At 48.1% G+C, this 24,085-nt stretch overlaps 1 long non-coding RNA gene across 7 annotated transcripts in view; it reads left to right on the top strand.

Moving 5' to 3' along the window:
- The first annotated feature begins 7,556 nt into the window (after positions 1 to 7,556).
- LOC135304783 (uncharacterized) overlaps positions 7,557 to 24,085 on the top strand; it is an 81,279-nt gene continuing 64,750 nt past the window's right edge. For 6 of the 7 annotated variants that reach the window (XR_010366026.1, XR_010366023.1, XR_010366025.1 and 3 more), the window contains exons 1-2: positions 7,584 to 8,729; positions 10,236 to 11,831. This is a non-coding gene — a long non-coding RNA (uncharacterized LOC135304783). Of the gene's footprint in view, positions 8,730 to 10,235; positions 11,832 to 24,085 lie in introns of all 7 variants that reach the window. The other variant, XR_010366027.1, reaches the window with a different exon arrangement.

The following is a 24,085-nucleotide window of genomic DNA, read 5'->3' as shown; positions in this document are numbered from 1 at the left end:
AGATGTACTCGTAGTGGAAGGGAATGAAAGATGAGGAAGGAAAAGAAACTTCAACAACAAACAGTCACAACAGGGGGGAAAAAACCAAACCCAAACCCCAATAAAACCAGAAAATGTCTCCCTTCATGGAGTTGATGATAAAGTGCTGCTTCCTCGCCATCTGGGACCTCCAGAACAGTTTAAATGGTGGGCAGTGTAGGTTGGCAGTGACAATTTCAAGGATCTGCCCTGTTTTTCTGAATTCTGGACTCCTGTTCTGTTCCTTAACAAAGGAAATAAGAATGAGTTCCCTCCACATCCTCTAATAGAATTAATCACCTCTCCATGGACCATTTCCCAAATGTGCCAGGATTTAATTTCACAGCGAGTGCTATCCAGATGAAAAGCTGCCTCTGCTAACGTGGGGGATCTCTCCTCTGCAAAGTCCAGCACTATTACAGGTGCCTGTTCTCCTGTGAGCAGATCCCCGTGCCTTGCTTGCTGATTTACCCTGCCCAGGCAGCTGCCTGGGAATGCCCTTCCTCTCTGGGATAAGGTTTGGTGCCTTGTGAAGCTCCTGCAGGTGCTTTTCTTCCAGATGAGATGCTGCTGAGACAGCAGGAAAACAAAACTGGGTGGAATTTCAGAGCCTTGTGCATTTGCCCAGTTTCATTAAAACAGGAGAAAATCACCAGAAAGCCCCATTTTGCTGTAGATTCATTCTTTGTCTTTGCTGTTTTGTTTTGTCCACACTGTTGTTCTTAAAATCTGACATTCCTGCTGAGGTTCTCACAAAGCAGGACCCAGCAAAATGGAGTTTGGGCTTGCAATATTTCAACAAAGCCAATTTTAATTTTTTCCCCTTTTGTTTCATTGTGTAACATAAAATAATTTAATGAACATTTTACTCCACATTCAGCAAATATTTCATTCTGAATACCATACTTTTGTTTATATTGGATTGTGGATACCAGAGTGCTGAAATCAGAGGTTAATCTGGTTCACTGCACTGAAAGAGATGCAAGTGCTGGAAAGCTTTCTGTTGACCTTGTATCTTCATTTCTCCTGACTTTTCATTTCTAGTCTTTCCCATTTCCCAGTAAATTACTGAGAGATAGCTCCTAGCTGTGTCTTACCAGCAGCAGAAGAAATGAAGCAGTGTAAAGTATAGATAATATAGACTGCAATTAGGCAGTATAGCCTGTGCTTTCTGTCTCATTGCATTTCAGAGGGAAATTCTGGGCAACAACCCTGTTTCCCTGGCCTTTTAGAACCTATTTAGTTATTCTTGTCGAGATCTAGTTTGGAGCTGGGGGATCTCCTGAAAACTCTGACCTGAGTTGCTGAACTTCTCCTGTGAAGACGGGTGTGGCCACTGCCCCCAAATTGCTATAACTGCTTTGTGTGAAGATTTGCACTCAGAGACAAAAGCCAAACCTCCCAGTGAAGGTATTTGGATGTCCCCAGGCTCCCAGCAGCATCCCCCAGCACACAGCTTGTCCCTCTGTTCCCTCCCTGCTGGGATGCTCTGTGCCTCACGCTGGTCCCAGTGTCCATCCCTTCAGGATGCACCATCATCACCTGGACTTTGTTCTGCTCATCACCAGGCCCAAACTGGTTTCTGCCCACCTGATTTCCCATTTCTGCCCACCCTGAATCTTCTTCTTCCCCCTTTTCACCCTAATGAACTCTTCCTACAGAAATCTCAGTGTTTAGAGCTGTCTTGGCAAAAGGCTTGGCCACTCTAAAGGGCTTCAGCAAAATGTTAAATATGCAAATAATAATAATAATAATTATTGCTGGTAATAACAGGAGCAGCCTGGGATTTCTTTATTTTTTTAGATTCTTCTGTCCTTTGCAGATGCCACTTTAATGCAAATCAAACTTTGCGGATTGTGTTACCCATTGAAAAATAGTTTCAATTAGAAATTCAATTACACTGTCTTGGGGGGGATGGAACTGACAGTTTCTTTGAATTTTGCACGTTATAGAGGGCTCCAAAGTGCCATAAATCTGCTAATTGATTTCTGTACCTGTAATGTTTGATTAGGTGTATTTTATTGTCTTCTTGGTTTTAATTAACCCCAGGCTTGTCAAAATGCTTCCACTGACAAAGGATATATGATGAACTGAGATAAACTCTATTAACAGAGGCTGACTTTTGTCAGTAATTGCTATCATGCCTGAGAGTTATTAGAAATGATCACACACAAAGAAGCTGTACTTTTGGTAACAACTTTTATGGGCTGTTATAAATCTGTTGATTGCCCCCTACACGCAGGAGATAAGCAACTGTGAATGACAAGGGGTCCGAAGGAAAATCAATCATCTCCTGCACGTCTTATAAATATTAAGAGTGACAAAATGGGAAGAGTTATGAAGTTGAGGGCCATGAAGCACTTTTTCTAAGTGCTGAAAATGGAATTGGTGCTGATGCACCCATAGCTGTCCCCAGCAGAGAGCAGGAGGGCTCTGGGAACAAGGGCACGGCCACCTCTGCTGGTGGTGGAGCAGAACGTTCTTACCTTGGCTGGGGAGCTCGGAGAGGCTGAAGTGAGGCTGAGATTTTTAGGTTTTGGCCTTTGGTTGGAGTTCAAGGCTGCCTTGGAGGGCAGGCACCCAGCAGGGCCACGCCACTTGTGTTTGGGGACTTGGCCAAGAAGGAATTTGTGTATTTGCTGATGCTGTGTCCTCTTTGTGTTAAAATGTTTGACCTAGGAAGAGCTGGTAAACCATCTCTTGGACAAAACCAGAGAGAAGAGTTAAAATCCCTATTTTTAATTATATATCCCCCTGTAAGGACTTTGTTTATGTAGGATCTTTAGATAGAAATGTATCTAAAACCACAGAGAAGTTTAGGCAGAAATATTTTTGGGTGAAGTGCAGCTTCATCTGTTGGGGCTCTCTGCCTTTGAAATTCTGGAGCTCTGTGTGAATGGGCTGTGGATGCAGTCCTGAGAACACAAATGGGATTGTACTGAGCAGGAGTAAAGCCACACAAAGCTTTGTGCAAATTATTTGTTAAAATTGTGAGTTATTGTTAAAGTAATGTGAATGCTTCCTACAAACACCAATACATTCATTATAGTTAACATTTATAATTGTTTTGGGGTGTTCAATACATATATATATATGTGGGGTGACATTAATTTATAGTAAAGGTGATGTTTATAAGTATTTTGGTTTTTTTAAATGTATATATGTGGGGTAACATTAAGTTATAGTTAAGGTAATGTTTATAAATGTTTTGGGGTTTTTATAATATATATGTGTGTGTGGGGGGGGCGACATTAATTTATAGTTAAGGTTATTGTTTATAAATGTTTTGGGTTTTTTTAAAATATATATATCTGTATTAGGGTGAGCACACAAAGTCCTCAGAAGCTACAGAGATCTATTCTCTGCTTTCTGCCAACTTCTGTCCAAGCTTTGGACACTCTTGGCTGGGCAATTTAAAGTTGCTTAATAGCTCTTCTGTCTTGCTCAAAACAGTTATTTTTAGCTTGATTTTTTTTTTTTTTTAATCTACAGCTGAGAGGGTATTTTAAACTGACCTTCATTTTCTTTGTAAGAATTATCCCAATGACTTGCAGTGGTGTGAGTGGGCATGGAGAAAGGGGGAGCAGAGTGGAGCTTCCCCCCACAGAGGACACTGCAGTCCTAAAAGCTGCTTTACCTAAGAGCATTAGAATATTCATCTTCTTATTAACATTTTGGGGAGCTCATAAAATACCTCTGCAGCTTGCAAGGTGCGAGATTCTCACTCTGCTGTCTTAGTTTAGCCCAAAATAGATTTTTCCAGTGCTTGGGGCTTTTTGGAGGAGGGTAGAAGGGGCTGCTGGTTTTATTGGGGTGGGGAGGCACAGCTGGAAGTGCTGCCATGGCCATGAGCACCCTTCAGTTCCCAGGGAGAGGGATCCATTTATTCTGCTGACCCTCAGAGGGTCTGGAAACCACATTCTACTTGATTCCCAGCTCCAGGAGCACTGCCATGCAGGACAGGTGGTTTTTGACTGAATTGCTGAGTGAGAACTGCCACTGATTCACTGATTTCTGCAGCCTGACAGGATCTGTAGTGCTGCACCCCTGGCACAGCACAGGTGGGATTTGCTATGGGATCCTCTGCTGCTGTGGGTGGGGAACTCTCCCAGCTGTGGGTTGGGATGTTTTGTAAAGAATTAGAAGAGTCCTGGACATTCCAGATCTCGAGATGTAGGAGTGTGAGTTGAGACCAGAAGGGGAGGGAGAGCTGAGAGCTAAGGATGCTCTGTTTTGAGGAGCTGGGCAGATCTTTTACCCTTGGTGTATTTGGAGTGCAAGCATCCTTCAGTTCCCAGGGAGAGGGATCCATTTATTCTGCTGACCCTCAGAGGGTCTGGAAACCACATTCTACTTGATTCCCAGCTCCAGGAGCACTGCCATGCAGGACAGGTGGTTTTTGACTGAATTGCTGAGTGAGAACTGCCACTGATTCACTGATTTCTGCAGCCTGACAGGATCTGTAGTGCTGCACCCCTGGCACAGCACAGGTGGGATTTTCTATGGGATCCTCTGCTGCTGTGGGTGGGGAACTCTCCCAGCTGTGGGTTGGGATGTTTTGTGAAGAATTAGAAGAGTCCTGGACATTCCAGATCTCGAGATGTGGGAGTGTGAGTTGAGATCAGCAGGGGAGGGAGAGCTGAGAGCTAAGGATGCTCTGTTTTGAGGAGCTGGGCAGATCTTTTACCCTTGGTGTATCTGGAGTGGTTCTGCAGGTTGGAGAGCTCAAACTGACCTGTTGTATGTGGTATCCCAGTGAATATAATGGAATTTCAGCTGTCCCACCACCCCCCTTAATGCCCCCAATCCCCAAGGTGTTTAGGGGTAGGTTTAGAAGCTGAACCTTCCTATTGCTTTTCCTTGGTTACACGGCTCAGTTCCAGAGATTCCATGCAAGTCTCGTGTGTGTGAGAGAGTGCACATATATCTATATTCCCTCTTGGGGCATGCTGAAAACAATCCATTCAGAAACCAGGTGTCCTTGTCTCTCTTGGCATCTGGTTAAATATCAGCCAAGTAGGAAAAGGTAAATCCTAGGATGCTTTAACAACTGCCGGGGCCGTGCAGCCCTGGGCTCCATCTGATGGGATTTGAAGGTCACGGTGGCTGCCCACGTGTGAAAGATGTGTCCTTATTCCCCATAGATAAAACACAGCGAGGTGATCTGTCTCAAGGTGTCCCCAAACCCGGCGGATCGGTGACACCTGCGCTTAAGGCTGCCAGGAGCAGAGGTCGCTGTTGAACTGGGAATGGAGCCCTGCGCCTCTCCAGGGCCACCTTCCCTCTCCATTGTGCCCAGCCCTGTGACACCTCAGGCTGCTGGATGAAAATCCCCAGCCCCTTTTAGGATTCCCCAGAAAATCCCCAGAAAATCTGAGCTTGCTGCAAATTGCCCAGGTGAATTCACATTTTATTGCCAGCATTCCTTACTGCTTGGAAACACCTTGGAATTTAAGGAAACACCTTGGAATTTAAGGAAACACTTCGGATTTTAAGGAAACACTTCGGATTTTAAGGAAACACTTCGGATTTTAAGGAAACACTTCGGATTTTAAAGAAATACCTTGGATTTTAAGGAAACACCTTGGATTTTTTGCTTCTCTCTGGAGAAAAAGCAAATCAGAGCTTCCAGCAGAGACTGTGGATGTTCGTGCCTTTCTTCATGAGGATGATCAGAAGCCTTTGGCAAGGTGGGATATCTGTGGCAGCAACAACCTGGGAAGTAAACAGGCTGTGCCTCTCATCACTCCACTAATTCAGTATTCACAGCAGCCTGAGCTCCAGCAGTTTGCCCTCAATTGGTTTATTATAGTCAATACTTATTATTTATAGATATGAAAGAGACAAGATCTGAGCCTTTTGATGTCGTAAATCGATACAGATTTGTTCACTCCCCGAACCTGCAGGGCCACAAATCCTTAGTTAAAACTTCAGCCTTTTGCCCAGACCTGTAAACTTCACGTGGAAACGTTTGTCTTGGCAGAAACAGGACTGCCATTCATCCCAAAATCCTGCAATTCCAGCAGAAGGCTGCCAGGGCTGGTGTGGTGTGGTTATTTTGGCAAATGTGGACAGCCAGGCCAGTGTCATGGAGAATTACCTGGATTTGTGTGGACACATTTAGCCCCTCTTTCCCTGGAAGCAGAACGGTGTGTTCAAAGCAGTGGGAGTGCAGGAAACACTGTGGTGTCTAAATAACTTGTAATGTTACAGCAGAAAAGGTCTGAGTTAATGATCCAGTTGATTTACAAGTCAACTGCATGACAATAGAAATTAATATTCGCTGATGAGTCAAACTGAGAGACTCTGAATTATTTTTTTTTTCCTCTCTAATGGTTCCATGTCAGATCTGTGTGGGAGTTCACACACCTGTGCATGGATCAGAGGGTGTCTGGGGATAAAGGAGCATTTGATGAACTTTTGGACTCTCCTGAAAAACACAGTGTAAGAAATTCTTGTGTGAAACTGTCCAAGGGCTGTGCTGTTCTGAAAATGTCTTCTAATGTCAGCATTGAGCAGGTGGAAAAGGAGATCCCTGATCTAATGTGGCTTTGTTTAGGGGCAAAATACAAATAGCTGAGGCCGGATTCTCCCCTCTTTTGCTTCTGATTTATATTCAGCTAAACTGGCGCCACTGTAAAATCACAGTGAGAGGAAAGCTGTGGTTATTAGGGGAAGAAAGTGCCACTTTCCTTTAAATTAGCTGATCTGTAGTTAAAAAATGGGGCTGGCTGTGGCATGTCCTTGGCACCTGGATGACTTTAATCAGTCCAGCCCAGCCTGAGGAAAGAGAAAAACCCCTAAAAGCAGAGATGTCCAAGATGCTGTGCCTGAGGGGAGAGGTTTCATGGACAGTTCCTCATCAGCCTTGGGCCACGTGGAGAATAGGGATTTTCAGGAACTGTGGGATCAGAGCATCAATATGATAGGAAAAGGCCTCTAAGATCCAACCACTCACCCAGCACTAAACAATGTCCACAAGTGTTGCATTCACGTGTTTTTTTAATATTCAGGGTTGGTGATTCCATCACTTCCCTGGGCAGCCTGTTCCACCCTTTGGGTGAAAAAGTACCTGACCACCCTTTGGGTGAAAAAGTTTTTCACCTAAACCTCCTCAGGTGTGACTTAGGATCTCCTCTCCTCCTATGGCTTGTTCTTGGGAGAAGAGACCAATCCCCACCAGGTTCCATCCTCCTGTCAGGGAGTTGTAGAGAGTGAGAAGGTCCCCCCTGAGCCTCCTTTTCTCCAGGCTGAGCCCTCCCAGCTCCCTCAGCCTCTCCTGGTGCTCCAGCCCCTTCCCCAGCTCTGTTCCCCTCTCTGGACCCGTTCCAGCCCCTCAGTGTCCTCCTTGCAGTGAGGGGCCCAGGGCTGCACACAGGATTTGAGGTGTGGCCTCAGCAGTGCCCAGCCCAGGGGACAATCACTGCCTGCTGGTCACTCTGCGGCTGGTGCAGCCCTTGGTCCCCCTGCCCACCTGGGCTTTGCCAAAAGCAGCACCCCCAGGTCCTTTCCAGCCCCTGTGCCTGCAGCACTGCAGGGGCTGCTGAAGCAGAGAGCTGCTCCATCCCCTGTCCCTCCTTGCACTTTTCCTCCAAGAACACAGAGTGAGGAGCTTGTTGGAGCTCTTTGTTCTGCTGTGCAGCTCTGGCAGGGGACTGGGTGCAAATAACTCATCAAAGAGGTGTAAAATAGAGTTCCTGGCCCTGCTTTCTGCTCTCCAAGGCCCAGCAGGGTCTGTGACATCCCCAGGCTGTCCCTTGCCTGTGGCTTCCCTTGCAGAGCCAGTACTTAGCAAAACTCCTGTAACAGCCTTTATGCTCTTAACCCAATTTCCTTCCAAACTGCCATATGCTGTGAGCTTTGGGAGGGATTGAGAACACGAGAAGGCTGCTCTTTTAAATCCCACAGAAAGGAGGAAAAGTGGCATTCTGAGTGCCTGCAGGCAAGGAATAGAGAAATCTCCTATGGGTTTTGGGGCAGGAAAACCCATGTGCCCTCACCAAACTGAAGCCTGCCTCCCCCAGCAAGCAGTTTTCCCAATCACAGAAAATGTGAGGGAAGCCTCACTTGCTGTTTTGCTGTCACGTTGGGTGATGCTCTGAGATGCTGCTGGAACCTGTGAAGAAATGAGACCACGCAGAGGGTGATGAGCTCCAGAGAAGAAGCAGATGCTGCAGAGATGGAGCTGAGCCTCCTGCTGAGTAACCACTTCCCTCCCTGCCAGTGGGAGACCTATCCCAGCTGCTGGGGAGGCTTTTGGAGGGTGCTGAGCCAGCCAGGTGCTGTCTTCTGAATCACTGCAGTGGCCTGTGATTGGAGTTAGTGTTTAATTGGGGAGTTAAAGCCCTTAGATTGGGCAAGAAAAGAAAAAAAAAACCTTCAGATGCTGGGTCAGAGACACCCTTCTGGCAAGCTGGTGATCCTAGGATTAGCCTTGGAGGGTCAACATGTGCCAGTATCAACCTCTTCAGGACTTGCAGAGCGGTGCTGAAGCCCTCCTTTTCCAGATGGTTTGGTGGCAGTGTGTGTGCTGTCCCCCAGCCTGGATGAGCACGTGAGGCTCTGGTGGCTGCCACATGGAGCTCAGCCCTGCCTGGGCCAGCAAAGGGAGCAGTGCCCTGTGGCCAGAACGCCTCCATATGGATCAGAAGGAAGAGTCTGTCTGCACAGCTCTGGGTGGACTTTGTGCAGTGAAGCTGAAACACCAGCAGGTAGGATTTTGTGTGTTTCTACAGAAGGTCTGTGCCCAGTGCACAAACAGATTGAAACTGGGTGTATTTTTTCACCTGGGACACCTGATCTTTGATGGTTTTGCAGCCTTGTGCAGGGGGTGTTGCAGCACAGCACCAGGGCAATGAGGGGAATGTGCTCTGTCTCCTGCTTTTGGATGTCTGTGAGTTATTCTGCATTTAGAGAGTGCCTGAGATCCTTTGTTGCATCTGTGGTTGAAGGACAAAGTGCAGTGATGGAAACAGTTCTGAGATGCAGGATCCAGAGGTCAATTAGTGAATGAGCAGGGATAAGAAAATGGAGGTTGAAAAAGAGTCAAAGATATTTACAGCCTGCATGGCCTTCCCTCTCCTGGTGCTTTATTTTTAATGGCTTGCTGCTTTTACCTCTCTTTGTTTAATGAATATATTGCTGAGTTATTGGAAGCACAGACTGCATCCAAAAGCAGGACACTCAGGGTTTATTATATTCATATAACTCAAAAACAGCCAAATTGATTTTTTTTCTTTTTTTCTTTCCCCCTCCTCCTCCACCACCTCATTTTTAAGCCTTGCAGCAGGCTCAGTGGCAGTGACAGGTGTGAGACTGACAGCCCTGGAGATGAGAAGCTGTGTTTAGGTGCTGGGGAGAGCACCTGAACACCCTCTTTTCCTCCCCTGGTGCTTTATTCCCCTCCAGCCACCACTCCCTGTGCTTGGGGCAGAGGCAGCCCTTGGTTTGCAGCTCCCCAGGGCTGTGGGAAGCTGGGGCTGTCCTTCTCACTGTCCCCAGCATGGTTTTGTGCCTGTGTGACCAGAGAGTGGACACAGAGGGACATCCTGGGTCACCACAGCATGGTGTGAGCTTGTAGTGCAGGTCTCTGTTGGACCTGGAGCTGCTGTGGTGGTTGCAGGGGGTGAGGAGCTTGTGGGGGGAAAAAAAAATTTGAAATGGTTTCTCTGGGTGGTGTTTTTCTAAAAAAGCATCTCTGAGTCTCCAGGTCATCAGTCTCTCCAGGTAGCACGTCCTGAAGTGGCAGAATTTGGTATATTTGGTGGCTTCTGGCCTCTCTTGGAGGTGTTCTCCTGGCTGGAACAGGGATGGACATGGCAGCAAAGTATAGGGCAATTTTTGGTGCAGCAACAGCTGCTGGAGTCTGGGACTTTGTCCCGCAGCCACCCCATCCCTCTGATGGAGTGCAGCACCCATGGGCTTCAGGGACAGCCCTGCCCTGTCCCCCGGGATGGAGAAGGGACAGGGGAGGCAAGCAGGGCATAGGAAGATCTCTGCTCCTGGAGGGAAATAAAGGAACCCACCCTGAGCACGCAGCAGCGAGAGGTTTGCAGCTCAGCCCTGGTTAATGAGGGCATTTTGATCTACAATTGTTGACTGCAGAAAGAGCCTCCCTGATAAAGGGGGAAGGGATGTCCTGGGGGAGAGGGTCGCTGAATATGCATGGCCCCGGGTCTCTTTGTTTAGCTGATATCTGACTATATTTATTCTTCTAGATTACACATTCTGACTGCGGAACAAAGGGCTGGCAGGAGCTGCTCTCTTGTGCTTAATAATTTGAGTGAATTTACATTTCAATGCAGCCCTGTGCCACTTCCCACCCCCCGTGGAAAGAGCAGAATTTCCCTGTTGCGGGGAGGGGGAACAGAAACTCCCACCGCAGTGGCCAGGCTGGGAGATTTATTGCGGCTCCTCTCTGAATTTATTCCTCCCGAATCCCGCACACACGTGTGCCCACCCTCCTGATGCAGAGATGTTTTCCTCCCCACTCCAGACCTGCTCTGCCTGCCCCACCTCCCTGCTGAGCTCTGTGATTCATCCTCAAGTAATTAACCATCAGCAGCACGGAAAGTACCTGCCTGGCAGAAGTGTGAAATCACATCTACACCTAACGGGAGCCGGACTGAAGGTTTCCACTCTGAGTGACACCCAGGGAGCTGCAAAGTGAGGAAAAGACAGAGTTGCCAAAACTCCCCGAGCACGGTCTGGTTTCTATGCAGCGTCCCTTTGGCTGCGCTTTGGGAACTGAAAGTACAAAAACTCCATTTGCTGAGTCAGAGTTGGCATGGGGGCGTGGAGGTGGCAGGTTTTCCACTTGCTGGTCTGACCCTTGGATCCCTGCCTGCAGGGTGGTTTGACCTGCCTGGCTCATCTCTCGCTCCTCAGCTGAATTTTCCCTGTTGTGCATCCCTGAGCTTATCTCAGAGCAGGTTTGGTGTCCCTGCACACAGGCCCAGGATCCTGTCTTGGCTGCCACCCACTCCTTACTGAGTCCCACTCCTGCAGTTTAATCTTAGGACAGCTGCATAATTTTCTCTTGCCTGCCTGATAATAACTTTGCAGGGACTTTATGTGCTGATAACCTCAGCATGCTACACTCCATTTGGGTCTTTCACCACCAGCTGCTCTGCATTAGCCCATTTTAATGAATTTTGATTATAGGCACAGCTCCTCACTGCTATTTTAGAGGACATCTCTGCTTTTCTTGATCTTCCTAGGAGCTGGGCTTTGGGGTCATGGGCACAGGACCTCACTCTTTGGGATTTGCATGTTGAGATGTGGCTCAATTAATACTTTTCTTTCACTTGCTCTTCTGCCCAAGTCCCACATGGTGCAAAATGAGATGGACCCTTGCTGCTCTTGGGGCTGAAGAAACAGAACATGAGCAAAGTGCAGCCTCAGATGTACCTGAGCACAGCAGCAGCCTCTTCCAAAAGCTCATTACGCCTGAACTCGTGCCTTTGGGCAGCCAGGGGACAGGCACTTTTGTCCTGAATTCTTTTCTTGCCATCTTTTTCCTTTGAGTCTGTGTGAGGACCTCTGTGGGAGCTGTTGAGCTGTGAGCTGCTCAGGGCTCCCATGGGGGAAGGAAGTCAGCTTCCAGCAGGCTCCATATGTGTGACCAGTGGCTTTTAACACATTCAGTTCAAACCTGAGCTGCAAAATAACTCGGAAACAGGTTTTATAGCTGTGTTTCACCACTCCTGTGTACTTGGGAACGTGTCAAGCTCTCTGTGGATGAGTGTCCCTGTACTGCCCAGAGCTGAATTCCTGACTCTGCAGAGAGCAAGGCAATGACCCCAGCTTAGCCAGTAAGTGCATGTGATGCTGCTCTTCTTTCTGCTGACATTTCTAGATGTTGGTGTTCTGCAATGCAGAATGCAGGAAAAAACGTTTGAGGAGCAGGGGCAGAATCAGGACCTTGCCCTGTGTCCTGCTCCAGCACGACAGAGGGAATTTCCTGCCCTGTGAAAATGGTGAGAGAGAGTGTGTTTGTCAGCAGTTCTGTCTGAACGGCCTGCTGGAGCAGGTAGCTGTGTTTATTTTAATGGCTGGATGTATACATTAATTATTTCTCACGGGTTTTGCATTGTGTACATGCACAAAGGTGGAACCATACATATGTATGTTCCATATCACACACGCATACACAGCCTGCAACACACACCAGCACAATGCAGCATTAAACCAGGGGGCTCTCGCTTCTCTTAATTACCTAATTATATTGATTCTTACATTCTGTACATCTTGGTTTTATCTGAACTTTCCAGAAGGTGTAAGCAATACACATCTTGTCACATCCCATTTTCACACTAGCGCTGGTGCTGTACGAACCATTGCTCGAAATAAAACACGACGAGAATAGGCAGCCATCTGTCTGGGAAGCACATGCAGTCCCAGATGGCAGCTCCTCTCCTGCTTGCTGCTAGCAGAGTCTGAGGAGCACACAGAAATGTGTAACAGTTCAGCAGGGATATGTAGAACGTGTGATCCTCCCCCGGGCTGGGGCTCGGGGCCCTCCAGCGATGGGAGGGAAACTTGGAACTTGGAGCACGGAGCCCATCCCTAAGTGGGGCAGGTGTTCATCTCTCTCACAGCAACCTCTCTGTGCTCAGCTCTCTGGGAATGAGGCTCCTCATCCCGTCTGTGTCTGGGTGAATATTCCTTTGGAATGGTGAAGTGGGGGCCTGGTTGAAAAGAGTCCACAGGACCTTGTTGGGTAAAGCTGGAGGGAGGTAAAAGCCCCTGAGCCCCTTTTGAAAAGGACAGGGCTGTTCTGGGGTCAGGAGGGATAACAGGGGGTGCTGAAGGATCATCACATTTCTCTACTTTTTGTTCCAGCCCAGGGGTTCCCCTCTCTGCAAGCAAATGCTCAGGTTATGGGATTGTGGGATGCCCTGAGGGCTTGGGGCAACCTTAGCATGGGTTGTGCAGCTCTGTTGTGTTTTGGTTTTGTTGCTTTTCTTCTTTTCTGACATACAGCCTTCCACTGAAGCTCTTGGTGTGGGGCAAAGTACCCCAAATCCACCCAGGCTGGGGATGCTTTGGTTGCCAAATGTTCTTCTTTTTCTTCTTTTCTGACACAGCCTCCACTAAAGCTCTTGAATGTCTTTCCTGCCAGCTGAGGTGAATGGTGATGAAATATCTCTGCTTAGCAAAGCTTGGTCATTTCTGCTGGACTCGGCATCCAGGGATTGCTTTCACTGATCAAATTTAGCAGAAAAAAGCCCAAGAATGTCTAAAGCACCAAGCCTGGGAGTGGCTGAGTGAGAATGCAGCTTTCTTATTCTTTGAACTTTTTGCCCCTGAATGCAGGTTTGAATCTGGCCTGAGGGAGGGATAAAGGATGTAGGGACATGTTTCTACAGAACTGAGGAGTACAGAAGAAATTATCACAAGAGGATGACAGCCCTCAGGAGAGGCACCCAAAACCATCTCCCTGTTGGCTGTGACTTTCACCACAGCTTTTAGAAGACCTGAGCAATGGTTCTGTGAAACAATTAGGAATTTCCTTGTGATTTTGTTAGAATTTCCTTGTAATTTTGCTTTGCAAAATCATCTCCTTCCTGAATTCCAGTTTTCTGGAAGACAAAGAGCTAAGCAGTGGTTTTGTGGAACAATTAAGAATTTCCTTATCTTCTTATCATTTTGCTTTGCAAAATCATCTCTCTGGGTTTCAGTTTTCTGGAATGTCTTTTGAGACTGTCTCCATTCTCAGAAAAGCCTTTCCACCATCTGATGACTTTTTAACCCTGTGATACCTGTTCCCATCTGCAGTTTTTTGCTGGGAGGCTCCTGGATGAGGTATTATTACTGCAGAGCTTGGAGTGAGTCCTTTTGTTCAGGATGAGTCTGCCATGGGCAGGGCACCCTCCACTATCCCAGGTTTCTTGAAGTTCCATCCAAACTGTCTTTGAACCCTTCCAGGGAAGGAGCACCCACAGCTTCTCTGGGCAGCCAGGGCCTCCCCACCCTGACAGGGAAGAATTTCTTCCTAATATCTAATCTAAAGCTAATATCTTCCTAATATCTAATCTAAACCACTCAACATGGTCAGGAGGAGAGACAGTGCATGCAGGAAAGGTCCTGCTGAGATTGTGCAGAGGGTCAGATTGTTTTGGATGCAGGAGAAAAACAACTGCTTATTCCTTCCTCTCGGAAACGATTTCGCCTTGGCCCAGCTTGTGCAAAATGGAATTAAAGAGCCTTGCTGAGCACCGGGAGCTGGCGGGAGCCATCACTCAGCCAATTCATCATAATGGGAGCCTGGTATCTAATAAGCAGGTAATAAATGTGCTAAGTGTCCACCTTCAGGTTGCCTGCATGCCTCCCCCCTGCCCAGACCCTGGGCTGCAGCTGCTGGCAAGGAGACGTCACCCTGGCTGAGGAGCAGATGATGCTGGAGCGGTGCCTGTCTGGCTTTTCTCTCCTGCCATGGGCTCTGTAGGGCAAGGAGTGGGGCTGGGGAAGCAGGTTAAGGCAGGAAAGCCTCACCCCAGGTAAATCAGGCTGCAGTGGGGCTTGGCTGATCTCTGGGAGTCAGGCAGCAGGTTGGGGTAGGGAATGGGGAGGGTTTGGCTTTGTTGTGGAAGGTTTTGTATCTTTGGTGGAGGTGCTAAAATTGTGATTTCTCTGGTTTTCAGTGCGTGAGGTGATGGACAAAGGGCAGCTGGAAGGAAGTACAAAGGGATGTTGAGTAGAAAAAGCACAGGGGTAAAATGCTCCCCTTGCCCTGAGGGAACAGCCATGGGGTCAGGCTGTGGTACCAGGGAATGCTGGAACGGTTTGGGTTGGAAGGCACCTTAAGGATCACCTAGATCCAATTCCCTGCCATGAGCAGGGACGTGTTCCCCTAGACCAGGTTGTTCTGCCTCCCATCCAATCTGGCCTGGAGCACTTCCAGGGATGGAACATCCACAACTTTTCTGGGCAGCCTCCTCCAGTGCCTTACCACCCTGCAGAACAGGTGGCACCAGGAGAACCTGGGCCTGGGATTGGAGTCACATAAGCTCAAGGGAAGCCCATGTCCCAGGGAATTGCCAATGGGTGACTCTCCTTGCTGGGGGACGTGGGTTAGGAGAGGTGATCCTGGAGGAGGTGACAAATCTGGAGGAACAGATCCTCCTCTGGCCTCGGGGAAATGTGGATCCCAAGCAGCAGCAAATGGGAACACGTGGAGGACTGGGGACAACCCTGGCAGGAGGAGATTGCAGCAAGGGCAGGAGAAAGGACCTCTTTACACCCTCCAACTGAGGAGGACCTGCTGGGGCGCAATCTCTGGGACCACCACCTGTGACTGACAGCTGTCAATCTCCTGTCCTTGCTGGGGCTCTACCCCGAGCCCCCGGGGAATGCTGCTGTCCTGATCCCTGCTGCTGCTCTCCGCGGGGCTCCCAGCGGGCGGTCAGCGCCGCAGGCCGCGCTCGGCAAAGCCGGGAATCCTGTCCCTATTTGTCACCGAGCGTGGGGCCTTGGAGGTGAATCAGATGCAGTGCATTAATGGCTGTAATCATGGCAGCCTTGGTGCTGCTGGCTGCAGCAATCTGTTTGCTGGCTGACAGCGAGCTCGCCGCCGGCAGCGCGGGGAGCCGGAGCACGGCCCCGCGGGACGGGGCCTTGAGGGTGGCTGAGCCGGGCTCTTCCCCTGAGTTTGATCCTCAGGAGTTTAGATTTTTTGTTTTTCATCTATTTGTAATGCTGTGATTCTTGAGTGTGTAACTTTGTCTCCACATACAGTGTCAGCTACTGGCTTCCCATTTTGGGCCAACACAATTCCTGTCCAGGCCTGGGAATCGAGGCCTCAGGCCCTGAAAAATGTAACCAAAAGTGAGTTGGGGGAGAGCAAACTTGGGGTAAAATTACTTCATTACCTGAAGATGTAATCGGAAGATTAACCCCCAATATGCAAATGGACCAAACTTATAAAAGTGTGAAAACCTTGTGACCATTTTGGTCCATTTTGGGTGTAGGCCCTGGGAGGCTTTGTCTGTCCTAAAATGTACCTGAAGGCCCTTCAATAAATAGAACAGCTTTTTATTCCCTTATTTTTGTCTGACCTCTGTTTTTAGGTCAGCCTGAAAAACCACCAAGTTGGGTGGGTGAAATCCTGGTCTCAAGCCCATGGGTGACAAATGCAGCAGAGTGGATTGCAGCCAGACAGATTTTGGGTTTTGGAGAGTGCCCCGTGCTTGCAGGAGTTTCTCTTTTATTTGGTTGTCCTTAAAGAGATCTGCTGCTCCTTTCAGTTTGCTGGCATCCCCCAGGTCTGCATTTGTCTTCCTTGCTAATGCTGCAGTTGGTGCCAGCGCTGCTTGGGGTTTCAGACCAGCCTGGGATCAATAGGGGAGCACTTGCAAGCATCATATTAATTGAGTCTTATGTTGAGAGCCCTTGTGCTATTGATTGTAACAGTAACTTCAGCTGGAATTTGGGAAGCACTTACTTGAAGTCGAAAAAATGAGAAGAAAGCAGAATGCTGGGTGATTGCATTGACTTCATTTCCAGAGGATTACACTGTAATAATTGTGTGTGTCCAGTCTGCTTTCATTACTTGTCCCTCTAATGAAAGTACCAGGAATGCTTTCAGATTTCAATATGCAGGATTACAAGGGCTTGCTTGGAGCAAGCACCAGAGTACAGTGGCCAGGAGCAATATGAGAGACTTTATCTTAATAACCAGCAGAAGATACCCACTCACCCTGCTGTCTGCCCCACTCACATCCTTTTCTTTGCTTTCCTTCCTCTAAAATAAAAAAAAAAAAAAGGAAACAAAAATGCCAATTACTGACTGAGAACATGAATTTTTCATTGACCTCCTGTAATACCCCACAAAGCTCAGGAGCCTGGAAAGTAATGAAATGAGATTTCTTCAGAGAACAAATGAATGAGAGATGATGACTGTCTGGACCAAAAGTGAGATGAGGGCATTTTCAAGGGCCTGGCTTTGAGGTGAGGGAAGGACAGGGCTGTTGTGGGGTCAGGAGGGATAACAGGGGGTGCTGAAGGATCATCACATTTCTCTACTTTTTGTTCCAGCCCAGGGGTTCCCCTCTCTGCAAGCAAATGCTCAGGTTATGGGATTGTGGGATGCCCTGAAGGCTTGGGGCAACCTTAGCATGGGTTGTGCAGCTCTGTTGTGTTTTGGTTTTGTTGCTTTTCTTCTTTCCTGACACACAGCCTTCCACTGAAGCTCTTGGTGTGGGGCAAAGTACCCCAAATCCACCCGGGCTGGGGATGCTTTGGCTGCCAAATGTCCTTCCCAGCTTTGCAGAGCTCTTTGGGGAGGTGCCCTGAGTGCTCAGAACCCCAGGTTTGGGACCAAACTTGCTGGGATCTTGTTGCCATGCTGGGGCTTTCTGGGACTTCAGTTGTTTTTAATATGCTGCTTTGCAATAACCCAACAAAAGCTGCTCTCAAACTCATTTATTATTTTTTTATAAAGGCTCCCCCCACTTTTTTTTTTTTGTGTTGTTGTTGTTGTTTTAAGATGCTGTCAAATTGCACTTCTTAAGATTCATGGTGGATCTCCTCTGCCTGACTCTATTACCCAATTTAAATACACAACAGCAAGAGGGGTTGAATGCCACTGTGTTAACATGGTGCCAGAGACCTCTGCGAGGTTGTTTGTTAAAAGCAAATTGTACCTGTTAAGGGGCTGGGAAGGGGAGCACAGCTGCTGTTAACTGCTTTACCAAATTGACTCTGACTCATTCGTTTCAAATGAAAATTGAAATGCTTTTGACTTCTCCTTTTTCTTCTTCTTTTTTTTTTTTTTCATCCTTCCAGTGGCAAATTTGCTTTACTTAACGCTAAGTGGGGATCATTTCTTGTGATTACTGAAAAATGCATCATAACTTTTGATTACGCTGCTATTAAGGATGCAGAATGGCAATTGCTGCTGCTGGCAGAGAGGGAGAGGGAGAGAGGGAACGCTGCTGGAGGAGCAGGTGTAACCCTTTGCTTGCTGTGCAGAAGGTGGCAATGCTGCTGCTCTGCTGCCCCGGGCTGGAGGGGCGGGACCTGGGGTCGAATTTGGGCTGGGAGTGGACACAAACACAGCTGACCCCGGAGGGATGCAGTGATGAGGGCTGGAGCATCGCTGAACCGCCAGTAGTTTTCCTTTTGTAGGGGTTAATGATCCTCTCCTGAAATGAAAACACCTTGGGAAGGCTGGTTGTTGTTTGGAAAAAGGAAAAATTAGGGAGATGGAAAAGGAATGCTCCTGGCAGCAGCACCAAGGACACACATCCCAGGGGTGTGGAGCTCTTCGGTGGGATGGGCTTTCCCAGTTTCTGCCAGGGGCTTTCCAGCGGGGAAATGGGAAGAGAGGGATCCCGGAGTGCCCAGGGATACTGTCCTCAGTGCTGGGGAAACTGAGGCATGGAAGGGAAGGTGGCAGGAGGAACTGAATGACTGAGGGAGCTGGGGGTGTTTATCCTGGAGAAAAGGAGACTCGGGGGTGCCATCATCACTCTGCACAGCTCCTGAAAGGTGCCTGTGCTCAGCTGGGGCTGGGCTCTTCCTCCAGGCAGCACTGACACAACCAGAGCACACAGCCTCAAGCTACTCCAAGGGAAATACAGGCTGGATATTAAGAAAAAGCTTTTCTCAGAAAGAGTGATAAAGTTCTGGAATGGCTGCCCGGGGAGGTGGTGCAGTCACCATCCCTGGGTGTGTTTAACAAAGCCTGGATGTGGCACTGGGGGCCAGGGTTTAGTTGAGGGGCTGGGTTGGACTCGATGATCTTTGAGGTCTCTTCCAGCCCTGTGATTCTGGGATTGCTTTACCTTGCACTGTTGTTTGCAGCTTGACCTCAGGACAATGCCAGTGATGCTGATGAGCTTTCTGGAGGATCCCTATTGGGGAAAACCCATCCAGGCCAGTGCAGAGAGCCCCTTGCTGGCTTGGGGAGGGTGTAATCGACCTTCCCCTCCTGCTGCTCAGCACAGGGGGCTGTAACCAGAGACAGAACACCCGTGGGCTGCTGCAAAGGTGTGTGCCCAACATTGCAGGGGATTTGGGAGCCGAGGAAAGGAAGGAGGGTTTATTCTGCATCAGAGCATCACAGGAGTGAGGTGTGCTGGGGCTTTGCTGGTGGTCACTTCCACACTTGCCTGTTTTCAGCCCCTTCCCAAGGAGCTCTGCTGTTTATTCTGCCTGTTTTGCAGCTCTCCTGGGCACCACCAGCCTCCCGTGGCTGCTTTAGCGTCGTGTTCCCTCTCTGAACTACGTTTCCCAGAGTTCCTACTCTCGAAGGGCTGTACCGGGCAGCGCTGAGCCGCCTCTGAGGAGACAGAAATGTCGTAGGCTGCGCTTAATTAAATCAGAAGCGCAGGAAGCAGCCACATCAGCTATTTGGGATAGGTTTGGAAGATGGAGCTCTCTTATGAATAAGGGAACACACTTTCCCCCCCCCACCTTTTTTTCCCTTTTTTTCTTCTGCAGTCCCTGTTGCTCTGAGGAATGCTGTGGCCAGCTGCAAACAGCTGGCTCTGTCTCATACCTTACAAAAACAGGGTTATTAGTAGGGGTGAAAGGACAGGTGAGCTCTGGGATGCTCAGGGGCAGTTCTCTGCCCTGGCAAGGCTTGCCTGCAAACACTTGGGTGGTGCTGCAAGGCTGGAAAAGTTAAAGACGGACAGAAGTGTGTGGAAGGATCAGATGCAGAGACCAACCTGCAGAGCTAGGGAGAAATGTAACAGCTCCTAATATTGATGAGACAGCCTCCAAGGAGAATTACAATTTCTGCTTCATTTTCTTCTTCTTCTCCATGCCCCAAAGTGAGCTTGGTAGCAGAACAGATGTGGCTGGCCCACCCAGCAAAACATGGTTACAGGAAGGGTGTTTTCACCAGCCCTGGCAGCTGCGTGGGTTGGATTTCTTGGCAAGAAAGCACACAGGGGATCACACTTTTGAAAATGTCAGATTTTTACCAGCCCACCACTGCCCCACCCCCAGTTGGAGGGGGTGTAACCCAGTCCTTGCAGCTCACCAAGCTGGGGGCTGCTTTGTCTTGGGGGCATCCTCCTGGCTGGAGGCTGTGGCTTGGCAATGTGGAAGGTGAACCCATCTCAGCATTCCCAAAAGTACATCCGTGCTTACAGATACACACACACACACACATACATATATATATATATATGTAGATGCATGTGTATATATATAAAATACATATATATATTTTTTTGCTGGCAGCTGAGATAAAAGGGATATAATGAAAATGTAAACGAAAAACTTTACAGCAGGCATGGCCTGACAGAGGGAAGATTGATATCCCGTGATGCTTTGTCTTGATGAGACAATGAAAAATAACCACCACGGCAGCTGTGTCAATATCAGACTTGGTAATGCACCACTAGCTGTGGGTTTTTATTTAATCCGCTTTGCTTTAAGATGATAACGGTTGTTACTTTTCAATGCCTGTCTGTCAGCACCCTGGCATTGCAATATTCCTCCGCAGCTTTGCGAGCGGGTTTCATTTATTTTAAAATACCATTTCACACACTGCTGACTTTTAACAGTGTTCCATGTGAGTTTGGGAGATTGAATAGTGACAGAAACAACACTTTTTATGAGAATACAGAATATTAAAAATGGGGCACAATATACAGATGGCAGTTTTCACTACAGCTTGTTTTTTTCCCCCCAACCTGCTTCTGCTACTCAGCTTCCCACTGAATGCATTTGTAGTAACACCATAAATGTCACTTTCGCTGACTGCCTTTTGGCATTTTATTTAAATGGGAATTCGGTGCTTCCTGCTGCTGCTGCTGCCACTGCTGCATCCAGCTCCTGCTCTGCAGCAGTGCCACTATGCTCTCCTCTTGCATCCAGAGCATTTTCCATCAGTCGGGATCCAGGGGCTGCCAAAAGGGCGACAGCCCCAGCCGTGGCAGAGCAATGGTGGGGTGTGTGTGCACTCCTGAGTGTCTCTGGGAGGACTGGGAAGGTCACTGAAAGCCATCCAAGAGTGGTTTCTGCTCGGTGAAATACTTTTCTCTCTGCTTGGCTTCTCTGAGGCTCTCATCTTGCCAGCAAAAAGGCAAAACCGTGTGCTGCTGTGACGGCACCGAGAGGCAGATGATAGCTGGAGTTAGTAACTCTTGCTTTTAACTCCTGGGGCTCTTTTGGCTGCTTCCTGCCTTAAAAATCTGGCTGCTTGCTCGAGCTCAGTTGCTCTGGTGTTGAAGGAGCCCTGTCCCCTCCAGGTTTCCTGGGGCAGAGAACAATAAAATCTTCCCAAAAGGTGATTCAGTCACATGGCACATCCCTCTGTGAGCCTGGCTGCTGCTCCTACAACCATGTGGATCTCCAAAAAAATCTCCAGAGCTTGGTGTGTGAAGAGTTGTGATGGGTGTCAGTCCTGATGTGTCTCCTGGAGAGAGCTGCTGGTCTGCCAGTGCTTTCCTGGGGGGCCACAAGGGCTGGAAGGACATAGGGGAAGGGGTGAACTGAGAGCTGTGTTTGATTTGCCCTCCCTTTGTGTCTCAGAGTGGCTGGAGAGACCTCCTGAAGTGTCCTTCCTCCTTGGGAACAGACAATTTTGCTTCTTTTTGGCCCCTGAGGGAAGAGAGTCAGCTGCTCCCCATGCCCTGGGTGCTGTGGCTGCACTCCAGATTTTTGGGATATGATTCTGTAAGCACAGGAGGATCCACATTGATATTCCTCACATCATCTTCTAACCCTACAAAACACCAGAGTGTTTCTGGAGATGTCTGATTGCCTGGTTGTCCCAATTCTTTGCATAACTTTGGAAGTGTCTAAGCCTCTGCACATCCAGGCTGGAATGGTTTGAATGAGTTATAAGGGATGATTGTGGCAGAGCCAGGAATCCTGCATCTTTGTGGGTAAGAAAAACAGGTTTTGTTTGAAAATAGAAATATGGATTTTGATTATCATGGAAAAAGGGGTAATGTAAATATTTTTGAGGTCTTTGTTTGTAGTTTTGAGGTGATGGCTGGCTGCAGGGCAATACTGCCCATCCCTGGAAGTGTTTAAAGCCAGTTTGGATGAGGCTTTGGGCAACGAGCTCCTAGGGGAATGTGTCCCTGGCTTGGAATGAAATGAGTTTTAAGTGTCTTCCAACCCAAATAATTCCATGATTTCTTTGTTTCCTACCCAAGCACCCTATAGAGGTCCCTGACACCACCAAACGCTTCATCAGGTTCTTTCAGTGTTTTGGAAAATGATCAATGTGGGATTATCACTTTGATCTCTGTAAAATGTCTTATTTTAATCTTTGAGCTGCAGATCCACTGCACAGGTGTACAAGGTCATTATATAAAATATAATGACCTCAACCAATGTTTTTCCATCCTTCTGGTAACATTTTTGCTGTTGCAGATTGTGGTACTGCAGGACTAAGGAATGCACCTGCATTCCTTGATCCCTTCTGGGAGGCTGGAAATTTGTCCTTCTCCGTTCCCCTGGGAAAAAGCTGCTATTTTTGGCTTTGCAGGTTGCAGTGGCATCACACTTGCAAGTGGTGATATTTTAATGTACATGAAGCTGTTTTCCAGTGCAGGCTGAATCTTCTCCCCTCCTGGTCCCAGGAGAGTGTTGTAGCAGGGGGTGGGAGGAGCAGAATGAGCCATTACTGAACAGGTTGACTTTCTAAAGAAAATGTGAGCTGTTTGAAAATGCTCCTACATGAGCAATGTTCCAGGCAATCCTGGGAGATGGATGAGCACTGAGAGTGCAGGTGAGGCAGGCAGAGGCACTGGAGAAAATGCTGCTTTCTTGTCTCTGTCCCAACACAAATAATTTCCACATAAATAGCACCTATCTGTTATTTAACACTTAAATCATCAAAGTGTCCATCAGCAAGGAGCTCTTTTGTGCTGGATGCTCCACAAATATAAAAGTGTGCACACAGGGAGGCACAGAGATGGTTTATGGCTCCTGTTTTAGGGCGAGGAGATGGTGCAGGTGACCTTTCCAGAGCCCTTAAACCCCATTATCTATTCATCACCTATTGCAACAAAGAGGAGTTGCACAAAGTTTATCCCACACTTCATCAGATCTGTGGTCTGGTTGCCTAAAGTGAACTTAGGGAAGTTAAACTTTCCTCCTGCTGTCTGTATAAAAATCACTCAACTACACTTGTGCACATGTTGGTGTGGTGTAAGCCCACAGTAATTTTGTATTTGCATGATCCATCAGGAAAAAATAAGAGTGTACCTTTAGCCTGATTCTTTTTGGATGTGAGGTAAGATGGATAACAGAGAAAACAGTCCTCATCTTAAGCTCTGCATGTTCTGGCTCTGCTGTAGCATTTCCTATAAATATTGTATTTTTATTGTTTTTTCCCAAAGCCATGGTGTTTGCCTACAATGGTTGCCAGGGTTAATTTAGTGCTTCCCAGCTCCACCTGCATGGCTGTGCCAGGGAATCCCGCTGAACTCCACAATTCCATGTGTAATGTACGGCTCCTTACCGAGCACAACAGATTCATTAACCCGAGGTGAAAAAATAACATCCCCTCCCTCTGGATATTTGTTTTCGTGGGGCTGGGCAGGGACACTTCAGTGGGGACGTGGGCTGGGCAGGGGGTGTGGGGTGGGACTCCCAGGTCCCATCTGTGCCCCCACGGAATGTGTCTCCCCAGTGATGGATGGGATGCCCTGCAAGCCCAGCTCTTTGCTCCCAGCTTGGCATTTTTTCCAGGGATGCAGGATTTTTCAGCCAGCAGGAGTTTCTAGGAGGAAGTGGAAGGGATGCTGAGGCTTCTCCCAGTTTGAGCTGTCCCTGTTCACCTGAGGGAGGTGGTTATGGATTCTCTTTCATGGCATTTCACAGGGGCACAGAGATTTTCCTGTTGCCCACAGACCCTGTTTCATGCCTGAGAATGCTCATTCTCCAGGAGCTGTGGCAAGTAGCAGAAAAGTTTCTCCCTTTGCAATATTTCTTTAGGATGAAGGTGTTGGTTCTTTTTTTTTTTTTTTTTTTTTTTTTTTTTAAACACAGAACTATTGGTGAGGTAGTTTGGGATTTTTGGAAGGGGGGCTCAGCCTGGCTTGCTGCATCAGCTGCTGGGTTTGTAGGTCCTGACAAGCCTCCTTCAGCA

Source organism: Passer domesticus, chromosome 7 (genome assembly GCF_036417665.1).
Source record: "Passer domesticus isolate bPasDom1 chromosome 7, bPasDom1.hap1, whole genome shotgun sequence".
Classification (NCBI taxonomy): domain Eukaryota; kingdom Metazoa; phylum Chordata; class Aves; order Passeriformes; family Passeridae; genus Passer; species Passer domesticus.
Note: the sequence above shows the minus strand (reverse complement) of the source record. Positions and strands in the feature narration are given on the sequence as shown.